The 24,470-nt window shown below is 42.2% G+C and overlaps 1 long non-coding RNA gene across 2 annotated transcripts in view; it reads right to left on the bottom strand.

Annotated features, from left to right (window-relative positions):
* LOC145532044 (uncharacterized) overlaps window positions 1-24,470 on the bottom strand; it is a 494,613-nt gene that overhangs the window by 192,766 nt on the left and 277,377 nt on the right. For both annotated transcript variants that reach the window (XR_014072938.1, XR_014072937.1), the window contains one exon: window positions 6,346-6,463. This is a non-coding gene — a long non-coding RNA (uncharacterized LOC145532044). The remainder of the gene's footprint in view (window positions 1-6,345; window positions 6,464-24,470) is intronic.

Here is a 24,470-nt window from a genome sequence, read left to right on the forward strand (position 1 = left end):
GTATCACTGACTCAAATGACATGGATCTGTGCAAACTCCAGGAGATAGTGAAGGACAGGGGAGCTTGGCATGCTGCAGTCCATGGAGTCGCAAAGAGTTGGATGCAACTTAGCGACTGACACCACTACCACTAACCCTTAAAAGGGCTGGACGATGGCTAAGGAAGGAAAAGGGAGTTTGGGAAGCGATGCCATCCGTTCAGGTATGGTTTCCGGGGAGAACTGTTGCCACAGAGTATTTTAATACTCTAGGGTGTCAAACAAGGTGTACGGGTAAGATATATAACCATGAACCTGGGAACCATAGGACTTATGTTTGGTTTAATCACCAAGGAAGTCACATAGCACGGTGTTTTGGAGTCAGGCAAATCCTGGCTTGAATCATGGCTCTGATTTATTATCTGAAACAGTTCAACTCGAAACATCCATTTAGAAATAATAATCATAAACATAAATTTAACAGTTAATCAAAAGAAGAACAGCTCTTCTGAATCAAGGAACAACTGTTACCAGAGAATATGAACTCTAAATCTCCTTCATGGGATTCATAGCAGCCTGTTAACAAAGAGTAAGAGCTCAGCCTTGCAATTTCCTTAAGTCCTAAGAATAAACTGGAACATCTGGTATCTACAAAATAGTCTTCAACTTTATAGAAGAAACAAGGTTGATAGTGTGACCTTGGGAAAATTACTTCGCCTCTTTGAGACTCAGGATTGTCATCTGTAAAATGGGGGTAGTCAAGCACGAAAGTTACTTTTGTAAATGATCTGAGATACTGTGTATAAAGTGCTGAGCACAGTGTCTGGCACATTAAAGGGAGTGATGATGGTGGCGATGATGACGATGATTACAAACAGGACAATGACAAAAACAATGATGTAAAGACAAGACCATGATGAGAGAATGATGTGTTAAGGATGATGTGGTAGAAGGTATTGCTCCTGGGGGCTGATGTTGATGATGTTAATGATGCTAATGAAGACCGACATGGTAGAAGATGATAATGATGATGATGACAATGGCAACAAAGACTACCTGATTCAGTGGTAAGACCATGATGAATAGTGTTTGTCATGCTGCTGTGTTTGTTCATGTTGATGATATTGGTATAGGTGAAGGAGATGAAGAAAGAAGAAACAAAGTAGAAAGAGGAAGGAAAACAGAAAAAGGAAGAAGGAATTAAAAGAAGAAAGAGGAGGATTTCCCTAAAGCAACCACTACAACTCAGAGATGACCAGGTCTCACAAACCCAAATCTAAGGTACTCTGTTTCTCCAACTAGAACAGATACCCTCTTCCTGACTGAAGGAACATCAGGCACAACAATGGAGATGGGATCTCCCTTCCACCTCATCATCCAGCATGCTCCTCATCCAAGAATGAGAAAAGAACCTTCTTCTTTCAATCCTGTGTGTAGAGTCATATAGACATGTGCTTACCATAACCTTTATAGCCAGATGCTTTCTGTGTACTGGAGCCCAAACCATGAAGACTAACAAAATATAGGGTCAATCCTCAAGAGCTGAGTGTCCAAGTAGACTGACACCTCACCTGGGAGTACCTGGCTAAATCACTTCCTCAATGTCATCATTCATGAAATGGAAACTACATCTTTTCAAGAGTTCTAAGAATATCAAGTGGATGAATAAGATCACACAAGTATGCATGCTCTGAGTTCTCTCAAGTAGATACTATGAATGTCTCAATTTTAGGTAATTAAGAAGCGCTGAATTATTCTAATGGTTAGAAGCATTTAACAAGTTAATTAATCTCTCTGAATCTCTTTTTGATGAAATAATAATCTTATACAATAGGACCTATCTTATAGTGACAAGCTTTGTTGTTGTTGTTGAGTCACTAAGTTGTGTCCAACTCTTTGCAACCCCATGGACTGCAGCACACCAAGCTTCGTGTCCTTCACTATCTCTAGCAGTTTGCTTAAACTCATATCCATTGAGTTGGTGATGCCCTCCAACCATCTCTTCCTCTGCCACCCTCTTCTCCTTTTGCCTTCAATCTTTCCCAGCATCACAGTCTTTTCCAATGAGTCAGTTCTTTGCATCACATGGTCAAAGTACTGGAGCGTCAGCTTCAGCATCAGTCCTTCCAATGAGTATTCATGGTTGATTTCCTTTAGGATTGAGTGGTTTGACTTCCTTGCAGTCCGAGGGACTCTCACGAGTCTTCTCCAGCACTACAATTTGAAGGCATCAATTCTTCAGCACTCAGCCTTCTTTATGGTCCAACTCTCACATCCATACATGACTACTGGAAAAAACATGGCTTTGCCTATACTGACCTTTGTCAGCAAAGTGACATCTTCACTTTTTAATACGCTGTCTAGGTTTGTTATAGCTTTCCTTTCAAGGAGCAAATATCTTTTAATTCAAGGCTATAGTCACTGTCTGCAGTGATTTTGGAGAAATCGGCAGTGATTCTGGACAAGATTTAACTGAGATAATCTGTATGAAGAGTTCAACATAATATCTTTCTTATGGCATCCTCCAGTAACATTAGCTGAGATTATTATTAGTGTAGGAGACAACAAGAAAATAAAACAAATATAGCCAGAGTACATTATTATTGTGTGAATCTTCTGCTTGAAATTTTCAGTGGTTTTCTTGCAATTCTAAGGATAGAATCCAAATATTTAATACAGCTGGCAAAGCCCTTTATGACCTGGCTCCTGCCTAACTCTCCCCATGGACTAAATCTTCCTAAACTGCTTTCACACCTTTCAGGTTTCAAGGTCTTTCTCTCTTCACACTCTTTCATCATGCTGCTCACCCTCCTGGAACACTCAGCCCCAGGCTTGGAGGAGCTGCCTTCCTCCAGGAGCCTAACACCCTTGAATATCCCATATCACAGTGTGGTCGGGTAACTTCCTGGTGACTTATCTGTTTCCACAACTACTTGGGATTGAGATGGTATATGCTCAGTCGCTCAATTGTATCCAACTCCTTGTGACTCTGACTCCATGGATTATAGCCTGCCAGGCTCCTATGTCCATGGGATCTCCCAGGCAAGAATACTGGAGTGGGTTGCCATTTCCTCCTCCTGAGATACTGACTGTTAATATTCACCATCTAACACAGCACCTGGCACAGAGTAGAGCTTGCTAAATGAAGGAAAGAGTGCTATGATTGACATGAACCTGGGGCACAGTGAAGGAGCATGGAGGGGGGTCAGAGGGAGCCAACTGGAGAATCTATCCAGAGAGATAAAAAGAGTAAGAGCATTCCAGAAAGAGAGAACAGCATGGACAAACAGAAGTACGACAGCATGGTACGTTGGGGAAACTTCATATAAATGGGTAGCACTGAAATACAGGATTCCAGAGTAGGGTGGTACAAGATGATGCTCATTGTGTGTGCTGGCAAGCAACCTGGCCTTTATCCTTGTAGACACTGCACAACCATTGAAGAACTGAAAGCAGAGGACTCATCTGACCAGACTGCAGCATGAGATTAGTGACTGGGACTTATTATCTCTCTTTCATTATTTCCCATCCTTTCTTCTCACTCATCCCATCCTTTTTCTCTCCTTTCTTCTACCTTCTCAAATATATTCTTTCTTTTCCTACGGTTTTCATTTACATGGATTTTGTTGACCCTGGATGTTAGAGAACCATGAAGTTCGGGAGGTAGTCCTACCAGCATCAATTGAGAGTCAGGGAAATAACCTTTCATTCCAACACGACCCGAAACACAAACAGACACTTCTCCCCAACATGAGGACTCTACACATGGTCTGAAAGTGAGGCAGAAGTGATATCTTCATCTTAATATAAAGGGAACATGCTTGTTGCTTGCTTAAAATAATTATTTACCTAAGAGTGCCTGTGGAAACACTAAGCTTTTCCAGCGATCAATGCACTTCCTTTTTAATTGTAAATATGACTCTTCTCATCCCTCCTTTTTTATGTAAGTTCTTACTAACCTCTTTTAATGCAAAATTACCAGGAAATTCCACTGAATAACATGGCTAATGAAATTATTCTAAGACAGTCGCTATCAAACTCAAAGTCCTAGACTTAAATTTGAGGATGAAGGTTAGGGTTAAGATTTAGGTTTAGTTCTGTAAAGCAATTATCCATCAATTAAAAATAAATGATTTTTTTAAAAAGGATTTAAGTTTAGGGTTAAGGTTTTGAGCTTGGATCAAGGTTAATGTTAAGGGTAGGTTAGATTTGGGTATGTTTGAGTAGATAAGAATAGGTAATATTAGAGTAGATAAGAGTAGGGTTAGGTTAGGGTTAAGGCGGGTGTCAGGTTTAACACTAGGGTTACAGTTAAGGGACTTCTGGGGAAGGGGAAATGAGATTGAAGGGCAGTTAAGATTCTAACGACTTTAACACACACACATCAAACACTTATTTTACCTTTTTTTTTTTTCTGTTTAACTTCACTCAAAATAGTAATAATAAAAAAGGAATCTGCTTTTGTCTGATTCATAAATGGGGTTTGAAAAATCACTGATTTAAGAAACGTCCAAAGCCATGTATCAGATTCAAAGACAGACACCATGGGCCACTTTTCAGGAACTCAACAGCCTCATCAATAAGAAACATTTAGATTCCTGCAGGCATGGTACCTTCATAGTTGAAGCTGCCCCATAACAGGAGAGGACAACTTGAATCCCCTGGGGTGAGAGAACAGTCTAGATGCCCTTTCCTCCTGACTGTCAGAAGCTGGGAAGTATGATCAGGAGTAGGAAAAAGATAACACATGCCCTCTCTTGTGGTAGGTGGAACTAAGGGAAATAGTATAGAATGATTATTGCCTGAGCCAGTTAAAAGTTCTAAAGAACAGGCCCCTGGACTCAAGAGGTTAGGAAAAAAACTATGGTATGAAACCAAGGATGGCTGGGGAGCTAATAATTGATCAAGTATGGAGAAATTTTTGAGACTGAGGATTAGTATCCTTTTATTACAGTAGGTATCAGCAAAAATTTTCTGTAAAGGGCCAGATAGTAAATATTTTAGGCTTTGAAGCCAAAAATAGTCTCTGTCATAGTTACTGAACTCTCTCCTGCTCTAGAACAGAAGTACCCATAGACCATATATATACAAATAAGCATGCTCTGTCCCAGTATTTAGTTTAAAAATTAGGCAGCAGACCATATTTGATCCTGGGTCATGATTTGTTGACTCTTATACTAGGGTATTTGAGAACAACTTTTGTGATCCTCTACAAGAAGAGTGTTCTGAGGATTGAACCAGTGTAGAGATATACAGAATGAAGATACTGGAGAGCAAAATCAAGGCTGTAGCATTAGTAGAAACCCTGGATCTAGCCATACCTGAAACTAACCTCCCTGATATCTTCATTTACATGAAGCAATGAATTATTCTTTTTAAGTAGCATGAGTGAAGTCTCTGTCCATTGAAACCAGAAAATCCCCAATTGGTAGCCACAGCACACAAGATGTCACCAAAAAATGTCCAGTCTCATCCCAAATCTTCTGACTCCCATTCCAGTTCTCATCCATTTCAACCAGCATCAGGCAGAATGAATGCCCTAGTTGAGATATCTTTTGTCCTAGCCAAAGACCCACATTGCCAACGTGGGTTGGATTCTGCTCAAAGAAACCCCCACTTTTTGGAATATCATTAAAGGAAAGTATGTGCTTAAGAAATGCTACTTGTGGATGCCGAAAGTTGACAGAACAGCCCTGGAGGGCCAGATGGATTCCAAACAGCTGTGACTTGATGGAGGCGCTCCATTTGGCAGGACCAGGAAGAGCCCAGCAGGAACAGCATCAATTAGCAACCATTTCTTAGAGAGGATGATTGCAGCACACCACTGCAGTCAAGCTTCATGCAGCCACTACAAATGATGGTTATAAAGCCTCTGTAGCAACATGTAGACATGTTCGATATGATTTTAAAAGAGAACCTCAGAATACACTGGAATTCTCTTTCACAGATGAAGGGATGATTAATTGATGCAAACTCTCTAGAAAGCAACTTTGCAATATGGTTTGAAAACCCTTAAAATCAAAACTCTCATAACTTTCGATTCAGCAATCTCCTCTCCTATAAGACATTATCCTAAGCAAATAATCAGAAATATAAACACAGATTTCTGCCCAAGAATGTTCATCACAGCATTATTTATAATAGCAATAAAAGAAAATAGTACCCAAATGCTGAAGGCAAGAAGTTGATGAAATATATTATGGTATATAGTCACAGGATGGAAAGTTCTGATAGCAAAAAATACAATTAGGAAGAATTTTTAATAACATGAGAATATATTCACACTATGGTAGGTTAAAAAATAGAACACAAATTACATATATCCTGTGATAACCTCTAAATAACATGGTGAAGTCTTTTTACTTACCTGAATATGGTGATGAAATGTTTGTACTGGCGGGCTCAGGGCTCCTCTTATGGGTTTATTTGCATGGGGATGTTTTTCCAGGGGCAAACGAGCTAACAAGGAGGTGGTAGGTGTTGTCCTAGAAAGAGAAGAAAGCAAGGACAATTAAAGGGATGTACAACGCAGCAGCATCTGACCCCTCACACTGATGTATTGGAGGCCCCCATTGAGAAGTTGAGGAGATTCTCATAATCTCAAACACCTCTTCTCCAGGGAAGCCTTCCTCTTCCCCTACATGAGGTCCTACATGTTGGGAGCCGTTCTGGATCTACTGCCGGATGACAAAGTCACGGCACCACTCAAGAAGAAACTGCAAAGTGGTTTCTCTCCAGGATCGAAACCTTCACTCCTTCCTGTTTCTATGCTTTTGTTGTGGCTAACTCTGTTTCATTCCTTGATGGCTGGAGTTGTAGGAGTTTCCATGATGAGGTCACGAGAGTCCAGGGAAAAGAAAAATGATCCCTTGCCCCAGAGAAACATTCCAAAAATGATTAAACCTACTGGGGCCCCTGGCTGGTGGGTCCCTAACACTCAGCCAGGGAATAAGGCCATGTTCATTTGGAAAACAGGCCCTAAGCCTATTGTGACCTGGCCTCATGAAGAGATTATTATTGATGACTGGAAAACTTGGGTTATGTATCAGGGAAAATTACAGAGACTAAGCCATTGCCTTTTCTCATAAAGATTGGGACGCTAGAGATATTTGTGCCCCTTAGAATCTAAGCGTAAACAGAAGGAAATACATGAATTTAAGTGTAAATGGTTTCAAGGTAAACTGCAAAAGACTTGTCCCTGCCAGAAATAGTCTTATGGTATGGGGGTAGATGGTAAGCAAACCACCACTGACAATGGCTGTACTATGAGGAACTCTCGACCTTAGATGCTGCTATAGTACTTATTCGCTGAAGCAAGATGCTGTATTCACTGTAGTAGCAGGCTGTACAGAATAAGTAGATGGAATAATATGATTCATAGACTATGTTTTAGTAGAATAAAAATAGGTTTCGGGGTAAACATGTAACCATAATGTGACAAAGGACTAGGAAAAAACTTTTAACACATCTTAGAATCAGGGGATGTTGATCTGAATGGAAAAATATTGTATGAGTCATTACATAGAAGAACATGTGCTATATAAGTAGAGACTAAAGCAATAAAGATTATGGTCCTTGGGCCATCAGAAAACTCTTGTTTCTTTCTTTTCTCTCGCCAACAGCGTTCATCCCTTGGGTACTCCTGGACCTGCTGGAGCAGGACTCCGGCACCTATGCCTCTGATATTAGCTCTCAAAGCACTTTTTTCATTTCTATTTCAAAGCACATAATAAAAGTTGTCATCATATATTTAGATGATATGCCATTCCCACGCACCAGTCCTGTCTTGTTGAATATGGTAGTCACTTTTTAAAAAAAATTTTATTAGCATACAGTTTATTTACAATGTTGTATTAGTTTCAGATGTACAGTAAGTGAATCAGTTATACATATATCCACTCTTTTTTAGATTTTTCCCATATAGGTCATTACAGAGTATTGAGTAGATTTCTCTAAACTATACAGTAGGTCCTTATTAGTATATCAGTCATTATAAATAGCAAATTCCATGGACAAAGGAACCTGGCAGGCTACAGTCCATGGGTTTGCAAAGAGTTGGACATGACTGAGCAACTGAGCATATATGCATACCTTGAAATTTAAGTATAAATTAATTCAGAGACTTTTCTGGTGGTCCAGTGATTAGGATTTCACCTCCAGTGCAGGGGGTACAGATTTAACCCCTGGAAATAGGATCCCACATGCCTCAGGGCCAAAAAAAAACCCAGAATATAAATAACAGAAACACTATTGTAAGAAATTCAATATAGACTTTAAAAACGGTCCACATCAGCAGAAACCAACACAATATTGTAAAGTGACTGTCTTCCAATTAAGAATAAATTTTTTAAAAATAGGTAATCAACAAGGACCTACTATATAGCACAGAGAACTCTACTCAGTACTCTGTAATAACCTATATAGGAAAAGAATCTGATAAAGAATGGATATATGTGTATGCATAACTGAACCATTTTGCTGTACACCTGAAACTAACAAAGCATTATAAATCAACTATACCCCAATATAAAACAAAAATTAAATAAACTTTAAAGATCTGAGAAGAAAAAATAATAAAAATGGTCCACATCAAAAAAAAAAAACTTTTAAAATAATTAATTAAATCAGATAAGACAAATACTGGAGTGGATAGCCATTTCCTTCTCCACAGGATCTTCCCAACCCAAGGACCAAACCCTTGTCTCCAGCTTTCTAGGAAGATTCCTTACCACTTGAGCCATCAGGGAAGCCAGATAAGACCAAACAAAAGTCTATTTCTTGGACAAACAAGCCACATTTCAAGTGCCTAAGAGCTGCATGTGACTAGTGGCCATCACCAGGGACAGTGGACAGTATAGATATAAAACACCTCCATCATCACAGTCTTCCAGAACGTGCTATCTTGCTTACTCTCCCTGCTTCCTAGAGTCTGGCCCATTACAAACACTCGATAATATTCACTGAATGAATACACAGCAAGGAAACATTCTCATTAAAAAAGAGGGTCCTGGTATAGCACCTCCTTCTTAGGTTTGTCCCTTTTCCTAACATCCAGCACCATCAAGATCTAGTTATGAATACATGAAGTAAGGAATAAACAGAATAAATGATGATAAAAGAGCTCTGAGCTCTAACTAGGAATCCAAATGTGCAGCATCAGCCCTGACAGCAAGGGTGTCATGATGACATGTGTCTTATCCAGCTTCTCAGGAGGAATTCTGAACTGGAAGTAGCTTACCCCTGTCACTGGGACCAGGGTGCTTGGGATGACAGAGCTGAGTTGCTGAGCTCATTCTCTCTTCATCACTGGTTTTGTTTTCCCTGATAGCTCAAGGATTATGCTTAAAATTTTGGTCTTGGTCATAAACATTCTGAACTCGGGAGCTTTAGAAGACTCAGGCTATTCAACCTTTGTATGCCCTTCAAAAACGATGCCAGCAAGTCACTAACCTCAGTATGGAGCAGCAAAAAACTGTACTCTAACACTTCCTTACCTACAGGAGGTACTCAGATCAATGTTGAATTAACAGATAACTCTCAGTCTTGGAGAGAAGGTACCTGAGTAACATCATTCATTCAGCAAATGTTTATTGGGCATCTACTGGGAGACAGGCAATGCTTAGGCACTTGGAGACACACCAGTGAACAAAATAGAAACATACACCTTCATGAAGCTTACGTGCCAGGCTTTTCAGCCCTGGTCGAACATTAGAATCAACTGGGGACTTTTGAAACTTCCCATTACTTGGGACACACACATATATGCACACAGATTCTTATTAAAACAGTCCATGATAAGGACTAGAAAAAGGATTTTCCTTAAACTTCACAGTTGGCTCCAATGAACAGTCACCTGGAGAAACATCAGAACCAGTGGTTCTGAAAGTGTGATTCCCCAAACCAGCAGCACCTGGGAATGTGTTAGACATGCAAGTGCAGGACTTCCCTGATGGTCCTGCTGCTGCTGCTGCTGCTGCTAAGTCATTGCAGTCGTGTCCGACTCTGTGTGACCCCATAGATGGCAGCCCACCAGGCTCCCCCGTCCCTGGGATTCTCCATGCAAGAACACTGGAGTGGGTTGCCATTTCCTTCTCCAATGCATGAAAGGGAAAAGTGAAAGTGAAGTTGCTCAGTCGTGTCCAACTCTTAGTGACCCCATGGACTGTAGCCCACCAGGCTCCTCAGTCCATGGGATTCTCCAGTCAAGAGTACTGAAGTGGGTTGCCTTCTCCGTCCCTGGTGGTCCAGTGGTTAAGAATCCACCCTGCAGTGCAGGGGAGGTGGGTTTGATCCCTGGTCAGGGAACTAAGATTCCCACATGCTGCAGAGCAACTAAGCCTGTACGCTGCAATACTGAGCCCGCGTGCCACAACTAGACAGTCTGTGAACCACAAGGAAAGATCCCACATGACAATGAAGATCCTGCATACTGCAGTTAAGACCCAACACAGCCAAATAAATAAATGTGTATGTGTGCTCAGTTGCTCAGTCATGTCTGACTCTCTGCAGCCCCGTGGACTGTAGCCCACTAGGCTCCTCTGCCCATGGAATTTTCCAGGCAAGAATACTGGAGTGAGGTTGTCATTTCCTTCTCCAGGGGATCTTTCCAACCCATGGATTGAATGTGTGTCTCCCGCTTGGTAGGCAGATTCTTTACCATAGCATCACTGGGAAGCCCCAAGTAAATAAATAAATATTTTCAAAAAGATAAAAGAAATGCAAGCTCTCAGACCTCTCCCTAGATGTACAGAATCATAAACTCTGGGATGGGGACCCAGCAAGCTGTGTTTTAGCGTGCTCTTCAGCCAACTCTGATGCATTCAAAAATTTGAGAACCACCAGTCAAAGCCAAATTACCTGGAGAAATGAGTTTTTAAAGAAAGAAGAATCCTGCTGTCCGTCTTTTCCCGATGCCTTCCTGCCAAGTCATTAAACCTGGACAGGAATCGTAAGAACAGCTTCCCCACGTGGGTACCCGACTGCCACACTGCTGGGTTTCAGAGGCTCTCACCAGCTGCTCAAGGCACTGCCTCACTAGCTGGGGCTCCTGTCCCCACCCAGTTCCCCAATTAGCAAGGCCTCCCCACTGCCAATGAGCCTGACACAGACACCCTCCGCTGACTTCCCCATAATCACCTGCAGGTGCAATGGGCCCCCACAGTCATATGATGTTCCGGTCTCCCAGAGAGCTGCACAGACAGGGCACAGGCTCATACAGAGACGCACGGCCTACCACGGCACACACACATACAGCTTCATGTTACACAATACACAGAAGCGCTTTCCTACTCTGTCACATACGATGTCACAAACACATGCATAGCACTCATTATCAAGCATACATTCACATCCTCTTACTCTGTTCTAGACACACACACACACACATCACACTCTACCAGCAACTCTCAAATTTGTCTGCATATTGGCCTCACCTGTGAAAGTGTGACAGTGTTAGTCGTTCAGTTGTGTTCAACTCTTTGCAACTACATGGACCTGGTGATTACAGGTTGAATTTGTTTAGAATGCCACTGTGCAACATTTTCTGAGTGCTTACACTCAGAAAATGTTGCACAGTGGCATTATGCCAGGCATTGTGATACAGAAATGGAAAAAAAAACACACAGTTTCTTCCCAAAGATGCTCTTAGTCTAATGGAAGAAAGAGAGACACATATAAAATCGCTGCAATTCAGCATGGAAAACGGAGCGCTTAAGAGGTACAGCATAGCATAGAGTAGGGAAGGGTTAATTCTCTATCAGGGGCTGGGGAAGAGTGGTGAGGAGATGTTAGGGAAAACTGCACAAAAAATGAGCAGTGCTTCAACTAGGTTTTCAAAGGATGAGTAGGAGTCTGCCAGGTAGATGGAGGAGGAAGTGTCAGATCTAGAAACCCATTCATAACTAAATCATTTCAAGGGGGTTCAAGACTGTTATGTCAACGATTTGAAACCCATTCATAACTAAGTCATTTCAAGGGGGTACAAGACTGCTATGTCAACTATTTTATCCCCAGGTCAAAACAAATTGTCCAGGACATAGTGTTTACCTAAAAGGGGAGGAAGCAATTAATGAACACAATAGCTATTGTTATCAGAGGTTTTAGCCCTCTGGTAGAATTCCAGTCATTATAAAAGTATGCATTTATCTAGTGTAGCTTTGCTTTACAGTCATAGTTACAATATCCTTAAGTCTTCTGGTCCCATATTTACAACTCTTTGAAATTCCCTACACGGTTAACTGATTTCAGTATCAAAAACCAGATTTTTTAAACAAAGATTATACAAATATCGAGTGTTTTTTTTAATTCAATTTTTAGTTAGTGCTGTCTGTCTTGAAATAACTAAATCATAAAGGGTATGACCCCAAAGCACAAGACTCCATCTACAGCCTCTTCTGAGTAATCTGACTTCCAGAAAATCAAGTTCAGTTAGTTAGCTGTAAGTTAACAGGCCACAAGGGAGCCCTGGGCTCTTCCCATGGCCCTGGCTTTTTTAGAGGAGACTTAGAAACTAATTCTAGAAGTAGCTGCCAAGAGAGCTTCAGGCTTCACAGACCATGTATACAAACTTCCCCTGGGTGGCCAAAACTGAAAGTGATCTATCTGGCCAATTTTTTTGAGTTAGAATTAACATACCAATTATATTAGTTTCAGATACACAACATAGCAATTCACAATTTCTATACATTATGAAATGACCCCCACAATAAATCCAGGTGCCAGCTGTCACCATACCAAGTTGTCATAATATTATTGACTATATCCCTTATGTGTATATTACACCCCCATGACTGACTTAGTTTATAGCTGGATGTTTCTACCTTCAAATCCCCTTGGCCTGTTTTATCCATCCTCCCACCTTCCTCCCCTCTGGCGACCACCAGTTTGGCCACATTTACTGGCCAGAGAGGCCTTTCTTGCAGGATGCTTTAGAATATGTTACATACAGTTCAGGGGAGTGGGTACCCTTCTACGAGGGTGGCTAGACTCTCCAGCCCCGCTATGCTCAATCTGCCACCAGCCAATGACGAACTAGCCCCTCCCACCACCCCCACCTGCCAGCTACGTCCAAGGCCGCCAGTCTTGAGACAAATGGGTCCCCACTAGGGTGAGCATAAGGCGGTGCTCACTAACAGAATAACTGATCTGGGCAACTGAGGAAAAGATGGAGACACAGACGCCACACACAGACACAGGGTCCAAATGAAACTGTTCCATGAAATGGGCATGTGAGAAAAAAGCCACGTTCTAAAATAACCTGTTCTTTTACATACACATTGAAATTGCCGTCTAAACTAAATGAATTAAATGTAAATAGATAGCCATTTGACTTTCTATCTGTACTTCTAGTTTATATTTTTAAGTTGACCAAAACAAAAGCACATTAAACTCAGGGATACAGACTAGTTGAATACCGAGTGTTATGAGAGAGGACCCTGGGGAGACCTGGCTAGGATTAGGGAGCAGAATTAGGAAGGCCAGGTCTATAAGTCACTGCCCCTGTCCCCAGATACCACCTGCAATGGGGCCTCAGCGCCCTTGGAGGGGTTCACATTCCTGGTCTGAACTTCTCCCGGGCTTTCCAGGTACTGACCTCCACTCCTCTTGTCATCCCCTCTCCTCTCTCTAAAACTTGGGTTCAAAATTACTTTCCTGACTCTATCCTTATTTACTTTCTTCTTACATCAGCATCGTGAAGGTATAATTTATGTACAATAAATTGTATCCATGCTGAGCGTTGACAAACGTACAGACCTATATAACCACCATCCCATCAAATATAACATCCTAAAGAGTGTTCTCATGCCCCATTGTGGTCAGCCCGGCCACTACTGACTAGTCTTCCTGCTCTGGGATTTACCGTGAATGGAATCACACAGTACGTATTCCATTGTGCCTGGCTTCTCTCATTCAGAGTGATGCTGAGAGTCACCATGTTGCGTTTCTGTGCCTGAGGAGTATTCCATTGTGTGAACCCACCACTACTCATGTATCCATTCACTTGAGGAAAGACACCGAGTTTTCCCAGTGTTTGAGTATCACACAAAAAGTGTCTGTGAACATTCAGGGTCCAATGTCGGAACACGATTACTTCGTGTATCTTGTCCTGTTGTCTAACTGCTTCCAGTGCTCCGTGATGGCCAGGAGTGGAATGGGATCCTCTTAGTTCTCATCAGATCTGCCTCCTTGCCCCAGATCTGATGTCCTTCTCCTTTTTGAGAATGTGCTGTTTGACTCAACTCTCAGACAGCATCCCTACCCACGATGTCTCTGACCTGAAAATGGAAAGCAGACACTTAAAAATTCAACTCTGGTGCCAGGTTAACTTCACCAGTGACAAGTCACATTGATGGCGTGACCCCCCAACATGACAGAATGTGAAGTACATTCCAGTCTGCCATGTCCTTCTCCAAAACCTCCACATCAGTCTCACCCAGAGAAGCCCTAATCAAGGACAGACCAGTACTTTTCAAAATTCTCAAGGTTATGATACTCTGGCTACCTGATGCGAAGAGCCAACTCACTGGAAAAGACCCTGATACTGGGCAAGATTGAAGGCAGGAGGAGAAGCCGACGATAGAGGATGAGATGGTTGGATGGCATCACCGACTCAATGCACATGAGTTTGAGCAAGCTCCAGGAGTTGGTGATGGACAGGGAAGCCTGGTGTGCTGCAATCCATGGGGTCGCAAAGAGTCAGACATGACTGAGCGACTGAACAACAACATGAAAAACACAAAGACTCCTGGACAAACTAGAGACACCTAAAGAAAGTCTGTGGTTTTGGCTAATAGTAATGCACTCACATTGATTTCTTAGTTTTGACAAAGGTACCGGATGATGTCAGCTATCAACAATAGAGGGGCCTGGGGAAGGGATATCTAGGAATGATCTGTGCCATCTTTGTGAACCCCCAGAAAATACAAAATTCTTTCAAAAGTTGAAAAAACACACTTTAAAAATGTCAGGCTTTAACATTCTGAGCACACAAGCCAATAAAGCAATAAACCTGAGCTGTAGCCACCCCTCCCCCAACCTGCCATGCCACCCTCACCACCCTGCATCCCCCAGGAAAGGCCGAATCACCCCTTGCCTACCTGTACTCTTCACTTTCCCTTTGAGTAGATCTGACTGGGATTTCTGATGATCAAATTGCTGCCCCATTGCTATAGCAACAAATCCTTATTGAGGTTTTTCTACACAGATTGACCAATGTGTGTGTGTGTGTTCAGTCGTGTCTAGACAGTGACCCCACGGACCATAGCCCACCAGGCTCCTCTGACTGTGGGATTTTCCAGGCAAGAATACTAGAGTAGGTTGCCATTTCCTTCTCTAGGAGATCTCCCTGACCCAGAGATCAGACCCTCATCTCCTGCATTGGCAGGCAGTTTCTTTACCAGTTGAGCCCATAAACTACCCCAAACGAAGGAGAGAGAGGCATGTTTGAGCATGGAAGGGATGTGTTCTACTGCATGGCAAACCCCAACCAGCTCCACCAAGAGGAAGGTGATGCTGGAGGGGGACACATACCACCCAGAGGGCAGCAAGACACTGTCGGATGCCCTCCCTTTTCCACCACCTTCCCTTTTCCACTGGGAAGCAAAGCATCCCAGAGTGGACAAGGCAGCCTTTTACAAACCCTGCACTGGGCTCTAGTTTTATTTCCCAAGGTTAACGATCTAAATAAATTGCCCGGCCTTCCCCCTTCTAAGCTGCTGAGAAACGATGCTTTCTGGTCAACATGTATTGGATCGGTACTTTCTCCCTTTGAAACTTTTCATTGGCACAAGTTCTCATTCTACCTAATGAACCAATATTAGTTTAACTACATGTTGTTAATTAAAAGCAAGTTCTAATGCAAGCTTTCTTTTTCCTACAAGGGGAAAAAAAAAAGGAATATTTTACTTGAAAAGTTCCCCAAATAGAATAATAGTCCTAGAATTTATAGGTCTTTCTTAATGGATATGTTGAAATATCTTTTTAAGGGTGTCCTACCCCTAGGGATCTCATTCTCCTTCCAAGTGAGATCTGACCACAGATAACTCTCTATAACCCAGGCCATTCAGCTTTCACGCATGGGAGGAAACCTTTCCTCCTGGGTTCTCACTCTTTTTTTTTCATTCCAAACCATTTAGCTGGTGGGTCAACATGAATTGTGTGCCCAAGAAAACAAAAGCCACATCTCTTGGTGGATCAAGCCAAAGATTTAGGGGAGCGTCTTCACTTGGGTTCCTCTGGAAGGAAGGATTCGAGTGAAAATGATTTATTAAGAGGTGATCAAAGGACACATGAGTCGGGGAAAGGAGAAGTGAGACAGAGTCGGGAAGGAAACCGATACAAAGGATGTGTTAGGAGATGAGTTACCACTGTGGGCAACTGGGGGCTCAGCCACCCTGGCCCGCCTGGGACCAGGGCAGAAGATGCACCTCAGAGTCACCCCACAGAGACACCAAGAGGTGTGTATTGTCCCCCAACTTTCAGTCATCTTCGGTTGGTGCTTCTCTAAGGTATTAATCTCCCAGTCCTTCCAGCCTCCCAATAGCAGAGGCAAAGTGGGATCTGGTGACCACAGAGAGCCTTCAAGCAGAGACACAGGGGGCAGTCGTTCAAAGTTAAGCCAATTTACACGGAAATGGTGAGAGCCAGAGGGATGTGGGCAGAGGACCAGCAGCTCCTGCGGATACAGTGGGTCAGAGCAGAGGCGGGGATGGAACCAAGCCCTCCAGTCCTCTAGTCGTGTTGGGTAAGTACTGTTTCTGCCTTTGGCAGCAAGAGAAGAAAGACCGGGGGTGGGGGGGGAAGTAGGCACAAGAAGGAGGGGATATATATATATATAGTTGTTATGACTGATTTGCATTGTTGCACAGCAGAGACCAACATAACATTGCTTATCCTCCAATTAAAAAATAAAAAACAAAAAATTACAAACATCTAAACAAAATAGATGTTTTGCTTAGAAACAAAACAATAAAATAATCATTTTATTATTATAAAATATACTATTATTTTATAACAAAATAATAAACACTAAAAAAAGAGAGAGAGAAGAAAGCCTGCCACACTTCCAAATACATGGTGGTTAGTGGGGTTCCCAGAACCTGCTGGGTGGAACTCGGTGTGGGGTGTCACAGCTTCCCTTTCTCCTCTTGTCACAGCTTCCCTTTCTCCTCTTGTGTGGTCCTTGACACAGTAGGAAGATGACTGAACCAGTAGGTCTGCTTCTGCCACTAATGGTGACCTTGGGAAAGTGACCACCTTTCTAAAATTCAATTTCCTCCATTTGTGTATAGGGGATAATAAGAAGCATCTCATGAATTCCTTATTTTGATTGAAAGTTCATATTATCTCAAGTGAGAATTGAGGAAACTGGGGCATTCAGTGTTGCTAACAGAATCAAATGAGATAATAAACACACTGGGTAAGTAGCACCCTACAAAGAAAAGGTAGGGTTAATAAGACAGTCTTATGGAGCACCATTGCCAAAAAATACAGCCATCCCAAGGCAGTCCTTGGGTTATTACGGATATTGTAATCAATGTATGAACATGGACGCTAGCCCTTAAAGGGTTGTAAGAAACATAGGAACCATATGTAATCCATGATTCCTAGTTAGATCCTGAGTCTCCCACATTGCAGGCAGATTCTTTACCAGCTGAGCCACAAGGGAAGCCCAAGAATACTGGAGTGGGTAGCCTATCCTTTCTCCAGCAGATCTTCCCGACCCAGGAATTGAACCGGGGTCTCCTGCATTGCAGGCGGATTCTTCACCAACTGGGCTATGAGGGAAGCCCTTTAAATAATGATTATTTTAAAATACAATTTGAGAAAATTAGAGCAGTTTGAATATGGGCCAATATTATATTAATATGATATTAAGGAATTAATTTTGTTAGGTGTGATAATGGTATCGTAGTTACCACAGGAAAATGATCTTATATTTTGGAGATTCAGATTCGCATACTAGGGGTGAAGCATTTATGTATTTGTATTTACTTTAAAATGATCTAGAATAATATGACAAAATGCTGACAAATGCTAGGTGATAGCTAAATGGGTGTTCATTTTACTGTCTTTTCTACTTTTCTATGTGTTTGAAAAGTTTCATAACAAAAACATCACAGTGTTTTTAAAGAACTTTTAAACAAATATGTCAAACATGAAAAACATAACATCGCTGGGACTTACCAATGCTGAGTGAAATTTAGTTCATTTACGTTTTAATTGAAATTTTTACTGAGATAATTGTAGCTGTGCAGTTGTAAGTAGTAATACAGTGTGTGCACTTTGCATGGTTTTTCCCAATAGTGACATTTTACAAAACTATAGTATAATATAATAACCAGGATATTGACAGTAATAAAATCTACTGGTCTCATTCAGATTTCCATATTGTTATCTATATCTGTTTGTCTGTGGGAGGATGTAGATGTGTGTGTTTAGTCGTATAAATTTTATCACATATGTAGGTAGGTACATGTAGCCACCATCACATCAAGATACAGAATATTTTCATCACCTCAAGCATCCTTCAGACTGACCTTTTAAAATCATCCACCTCACTCCCTACCCATACCCTTTCTCATCTCTAAACCTTGTCTCCCTTCCCAAAATTATACCATTTCAAAAATGTTATATAAATGGAATTATATGGGATGTAACCTAAAAAGTCTGCATGCAATGAGAGTTAAGACTGGATAGGAACCAGAAGACCTGGGTTTGAGCCCAAGTTCTACCACTAGAGCCGTCTGTTTCTTCAGTATATTACCAATTTATCTTGGCCTTTGTTTCTTCATCTGTAAAACCAAGTGGCCACTTGCTTTCTAGGGAGTAAGGCTTTTCTAGGAGATAAAAGCATGCCCTTGGCAAGAATCCCAGTATGAATGGTACCCTCTGGAGTTATGCAGGGCACTTTCTGTACAACTCAATGCAGAGACCCTGCCTCCAGGCTGGCATATTTCCTCCTTTCAAATGAATATGTTGGCAAGTGGGGGTTTTCTCCATGTCTGCAAGCTTGATGGAATCAATCTCCCTGAGAGAGAATATTCTGCTCCCCTGTGCTGATACAGAAAGTTTCTGGGCCTAGGAGGTCCTGGACTGTGATAAATTTCTCCCCAAAATAAAGGCCACCTTGTGAAATCCCTTATCGGACAGTTATAACTCTCCTAGTGACGTCCTGACATTGCTGCCAACTTCTTTAACATCTCAGCAGATGATCTGACCTTTTTGGGGTCTGCATTTCATCTATAAAAAGAGGATGTGCAACAACGATCCAACAATGAGGACCACACCCCCGCCCCTGCCATGCCTCCGGAAAAGGGCGGACGGGTGCCAGTTGAGGATGCTTTGCACTCTCAAGACTTTAAATATGTGAGACATGCACCTCTCTTCAGCCCAAGAGTGACTCCAACGCTGCTTAATTTATGTTCAATTATTTATTCTGCTGTAATGCCTTCTCCAATTACTAATAGATAATTGCATAAGAGGAAATGAAACCCAACATGCCAGACTAATGTGAGATCATTTTATGAGCAAATTTCTGGCTGGGAAACACTGGCTGAAATGGGGCACAGGTGATTAAGTACAATGAAAGCAGGGAGACAGGGCCCCCCTTTAATTAGCTCCTTAACTTATTTAATGATGCATTGTGGGTCCTGAAAGATGTTATTGTTTGAGTTTAATGTGCCATACCATACAGGAGAAAGAGCCTGTGAAGGAAAAAGCCAAAATGCTGACTTGCGAACATGTCCTTGGTGTGATCTGCTCAACACCATGAGCAAGACTGGAGATGGTCATTCTGCTTTCTTTCTCCCTTCTCTGAACATCAGGCCCACGTGGGAAGACCCTTGCAGTAACTTCATGCAGCCCTCAGCCTCAAAACTTTACTTGGCAACCTGGCAACTGTGTGTATTTCTACTTCCCGCCTCAGCACATTTGTGATCAATGACAAGAAACTAAATTTTCCCTCTAAGTTATACTTTGTCTTGGGTAAAAATCAGAGTCCAGAGAGGAGGGGAGTAAGAAATGTCATAATTTTTTTAAAACTGAACTGTAATTTTAGAGCCCATTTCACAGGGAATGTAGAAACTTTGTCTCAGTAACTTTGGGATCTCCTCCTTCTGGAGTTACCTGGGTATCTTCAAGCAGGTCTGACCTCACCTATCCGTGCATGCCCATCTGTTTCTAGTCCCTGCTTCCTGGACGAGAGCACTGGGATAAACGCAGCCCTTTCACCAGAACAAGCATATATTCTAGGTGAGCAGTGACTAGATTCAATCACCCTTTTTTCACTCTTCTCTCTGAGGCCATCTCCACCCTGTTCAATACATTCTCCTGTATAAGTTCAGCTTCTCCTTGTTCCATTGATGTCCCTTTTGTGGCCTTTTCCACATGAATGAAACACCAGGGCTCATAGAGCAGAGTCTGGAATGTGAGCGAGACTCAGAAATAACTTAATCCAACTCCCTCCCTCTTACACTGAGGTGACTCAGGAGTTGGGGGAGAGTGTGATTCTACAAGGAATTTTCTGGGATGGAAACTGCTATGTATCCTGTTTGTGGTGATGGTTGGATGAATACACACTTGTGTTAAGAGTTCATAGAACGAAATACAAAAAATCACTTTTCCTGTATGATAACATAAAAAATACAGACCTAGCAAGCTTGAGAGTTGGGCTCAACATCTTGGTCTCCTGAACCTTATAAAAGTACTCCCTAAAACAAAAAAAACTACTTCCCTAAGACAATGACAATTTAGTTGACAAAGTAGGTCAAAATGGTTTGTGTGCATGCGTGCTAAGTCGTGTCTGAACCTTTCTGACTCTTTGAGACCCCATGGACTGTAGACTGCTAGGCTCCTCTGTCTATGGAAGTCTCCAGGCAAGAATACTGGAGTGAGTTGCCATGCCCTCCTCCAGGGGATCTTCCCCACCCAGGGATCGAACCTGAGTCTCCTGCATTATTCTTTTACCACTCACGCAAGATGGCACGGACACATATATAAGTATGTGGGTCATCTTGACATGCTTTATGTGTGTGTTGTATATTATATACTATATCATATATATTAGTATATCATATATTCTTATATATTCTCATATTCATGTATTAGTTATATTAGTATACATATATATTCTTATTTATATTCCTTTCCCAAGAGCTAAGCACAGTGTCTGGTCAAGAAACACTTATTGAATGACAAAATTAGTAGTTTGCATAAAGCAAGCACCATGAAAGAATACAAGTGAGATCCTAGATACACAAGTGGGGGTTGCTTGAATTTAGGCTTTCAACAATCTGTTTTCTCACTTTTTCAATACTCCTGCCAGCTGTGGGCTCAGCTAATTACCTGTAGTAATAAAGCCAGTGCTAACGGAAGCTGTCAGTTTCCTGTCCCTTAGCTGCGAGCCTTTCAAATCACCCATAATGGTTTTTCACCCTGTCCCTTTACTTGTCCCTTGGGCTCCAGGTTCATTTATGACCTGCAGCCTCAGCAGTCCGATTTCCATGTCTTCTAGTCACCTCAAATTTAACAAGGCCAGAACTGAACTGCTGAGTTCCTGTTCCCTAGATAAAACCCCAAGCAAAAACAAATGGTCTCTTGCCCACTTCAGTAAAAGGCACCACCAGGCAGCTGGCTGCACCGGCCAAAAACTAAAATGTCACTCTTGATGCCTTCCATTTCCTCAAATCCATCATCCTCTCTCTCCTTACTCCATCTGTCTCATCCTGGTTGTCATCTCTCACCTGAGAAACCTCTAGAATCTTCTCATTGACCTCCCAGCTTCAACGGTGTCCCTGCTACAGGTCATTCTCTGAACAATGAACTGGACTTAAAAATTAAAATTACATCATGTCATTAAAGCCTACAGGGCTCCCTTCCATGCTCAGGATACAGTCCATTGCCAGCCCTCTAGGATTTGACCGCTGCCCTTCTCCTCAATCTCTTCTCTTTGCACTGTCCTTCCTACTGATACTTCAGCCATTTTTGCCTTTTTCACTGTGTATCAAATATGCCAAGTTCATTCCTTAGGGCCCCTTATTTTAACTCAGCCTCTATCTCTCTTCCCCTGGATTGTGTCTGGCTGCTTCTTTTCCTGCAGGTCTCAGATGTGAACTGTTCAGATAAGACTTCTTTAACTACCCAACCCAAAAGAGCCTAATATTTTTATTCATAAAAATAAGTTGTCTGAAGATTTCCCTGGTGGTCCAGTGGTTAAGAACCTGCCTGCCAATTCAGGGGACAACAGGTTCGATCCCTGGTCCGGGAAGATCCCACGTGCCATGGAGCAACTAAGCTCGTGGTGGCGGTAGTGATGGTTTAGTCACTAAATCGTGTCCGACTCTTGCGACCCCATGGACTGTAGCCTGCCAGGCTCCTCTATCCATGGGATTCTCCAGGCAAGAATGCTGGAGTGAGTTGCCATTTCCTTCTCCGAGGGATCTTCCCAATCCGGGAATTGAACCTGGGTCTCCTGCACTGCAGGCAGATTCTTTGCCGACTGAGTTATGAGGGAAGCCCTAACTAAGCTCATAGGCCACAACTACTGCGCCCGAGTATCAAAACTACTGAAGCCCCCACACTCTAGAAAACACAACAAGAGAAGCTACCATAATGAGAAGCCCTCACACCACAACAAAGAGTAGCCCCCGCTCACCACAACTAGAGAAAGCCTGCATGCAGCAAAGAAAACCTAGGGCAGCCAAAAATAAGTAAAAAGTTAAAAAAAAAAAAAAAAAGTTGTCTGTTGTCCTCCTCTGGAATATAAAGCCCCCTAGGTGTAGGGTTCTTTTCTATTTTACTCTCTGCTATAGCTGCGTGCCAAGAACAGCGTGTACAGTAGGTATGCAGCAAATGTTTGATGGATAAATTAACTGAAAAGGAAATGCACACAAAGAAAAAAATAATTGAGATTTTCTTGGAGAAACCCTCAAAGACCGCATAAGCTGGCTGACATATTCCAGTTCAGTTCAGTTTAGTCGCTCAGTCGTGTCCAACTCCTAGTGACCCCATGGACTGCAGTACACCAGGCCTCCCTGTCCATCACCAACTCCCAGAGCTCACTCAAACTCATGTCCACTGAGTCAGTGATGCCATGCAACCATCTCCTCCTCTGTCGCCCCTTCTCCTCCTGACTTCAATCTTTCCCAGCATCAAGGTCCTTTCAAATGAGTCAGTTCTTTGCGTCAGGTGGCCAAAGTATTGGAGTTTCAGCTTCAGCATCAGTCCTTCCAATGAATATTCAGGACTGATTTCCTTTAGGATGGACTGGTTGGATCTCCTTGCTATTGGATCTCCTTGCTGACATATTCCAGAGGACACCTTTAAAGAAACAATCCCTAAGGTACTGATTTCAGTGAAAAACTACAGCCCAGAGGCAGGAATGCCCTTCTCTCTGTGTGTTGAAACTTCAACACTCAACACTTCTTCCCTCAGCCAGGGGTACTTTATCAGAGGGTAAAGAGCATGGCAGGAAGGTAGGTATTTAGGGAGTGAATTAGTATGTTTATTGGGCCACATCCTCAGAGGCAGGCCACTTGTCTCATCAAAGTTACAGCTGTCTCATAAGCATTTCCCTCTCCAACCGGCAATTTGCATGGGCAAACTTAACATATTGTACGATGTTGATTTATGGTGACAATTAAGAACGTATTACCAAAGTCTATTTCACCATTAACATCCCTGGGGACAGGATAAGTTTTAAATCTTCTGGCTGCTTCCTCCCTAAAGGCTTGGATCTTGGCTAAGGATTTAGAGATTATAAATTTAACAAAGGATGAAAACTGTAAGAGGAGAGTCTTGAACAGCAAATAATGAGTTTAACCAGCATTTCAAGTTCTCAGCAAGATTTATAATGCCTCCCTGCCTGAGGCCAAGGGATCTTTTATTTTGAAGTTTATAGCCTCTGTGTTTGACTGTTTTAGCTCCAGATGTGAGAGTTTGGTCCTTGAATGGGATTCTTTATGGAAGCCAGTGTTCATTGCTTCAGCGAAATTTTCCTTCTGTGGACCTTTTTGGAGAAGAGTATAATGACCAGGAAGCATTAACTATCATTTCCAAAGACCAAAAGAGGCATTGTGCTATGCCCTGAACAAGTTGCCTGATGGACAGACCATTGATTGCATGTTCATCTGACCATCTAGTCTAATGGTAGTATAGTACCATTCCAACACTCTGACTCGGGAGAACCTTGGGGCTAATTAGTTCTATAAATACAGACATCTGACTCTCTGGTGGGGCTACATTACCTCTGGGATCACCAATCACAGGAATGAAACACTAGCAAAACCAATCACTCTCTACTGTGAGTTCAAACTCACAGAGTTTGAAAGTCAATTACACCTAGATTAAACTTTCTTAAAGAACAGTCCATAGATGACTTCCATTGGTTTCTTTCCTCTATATGTCTGCAAGGGCCTCATGGAGAGAAAAGGAGGTGAGATTCCAACTCTTCTGAGACATTTACCCTCCTCTGGACCACCCTCTAGCATGACAATA

Source organism: Giraffa tippelskirchi, chromosome 13, assembly GCF_054371585.1.
Source record: "Giraffa tippelskirchi isolate mGirTip1 chromosome 13, T2T-mGirTip1v1.2.pri, whole genome shotgun sequence".
Taxonomy (NCBI): domain Eukaryota; kingdom Metazoa; phylum Chordata; class Mammalia; order Artiodactyla; family Giraffidae; genus Giraffa; species Giraffa tippelskirchi.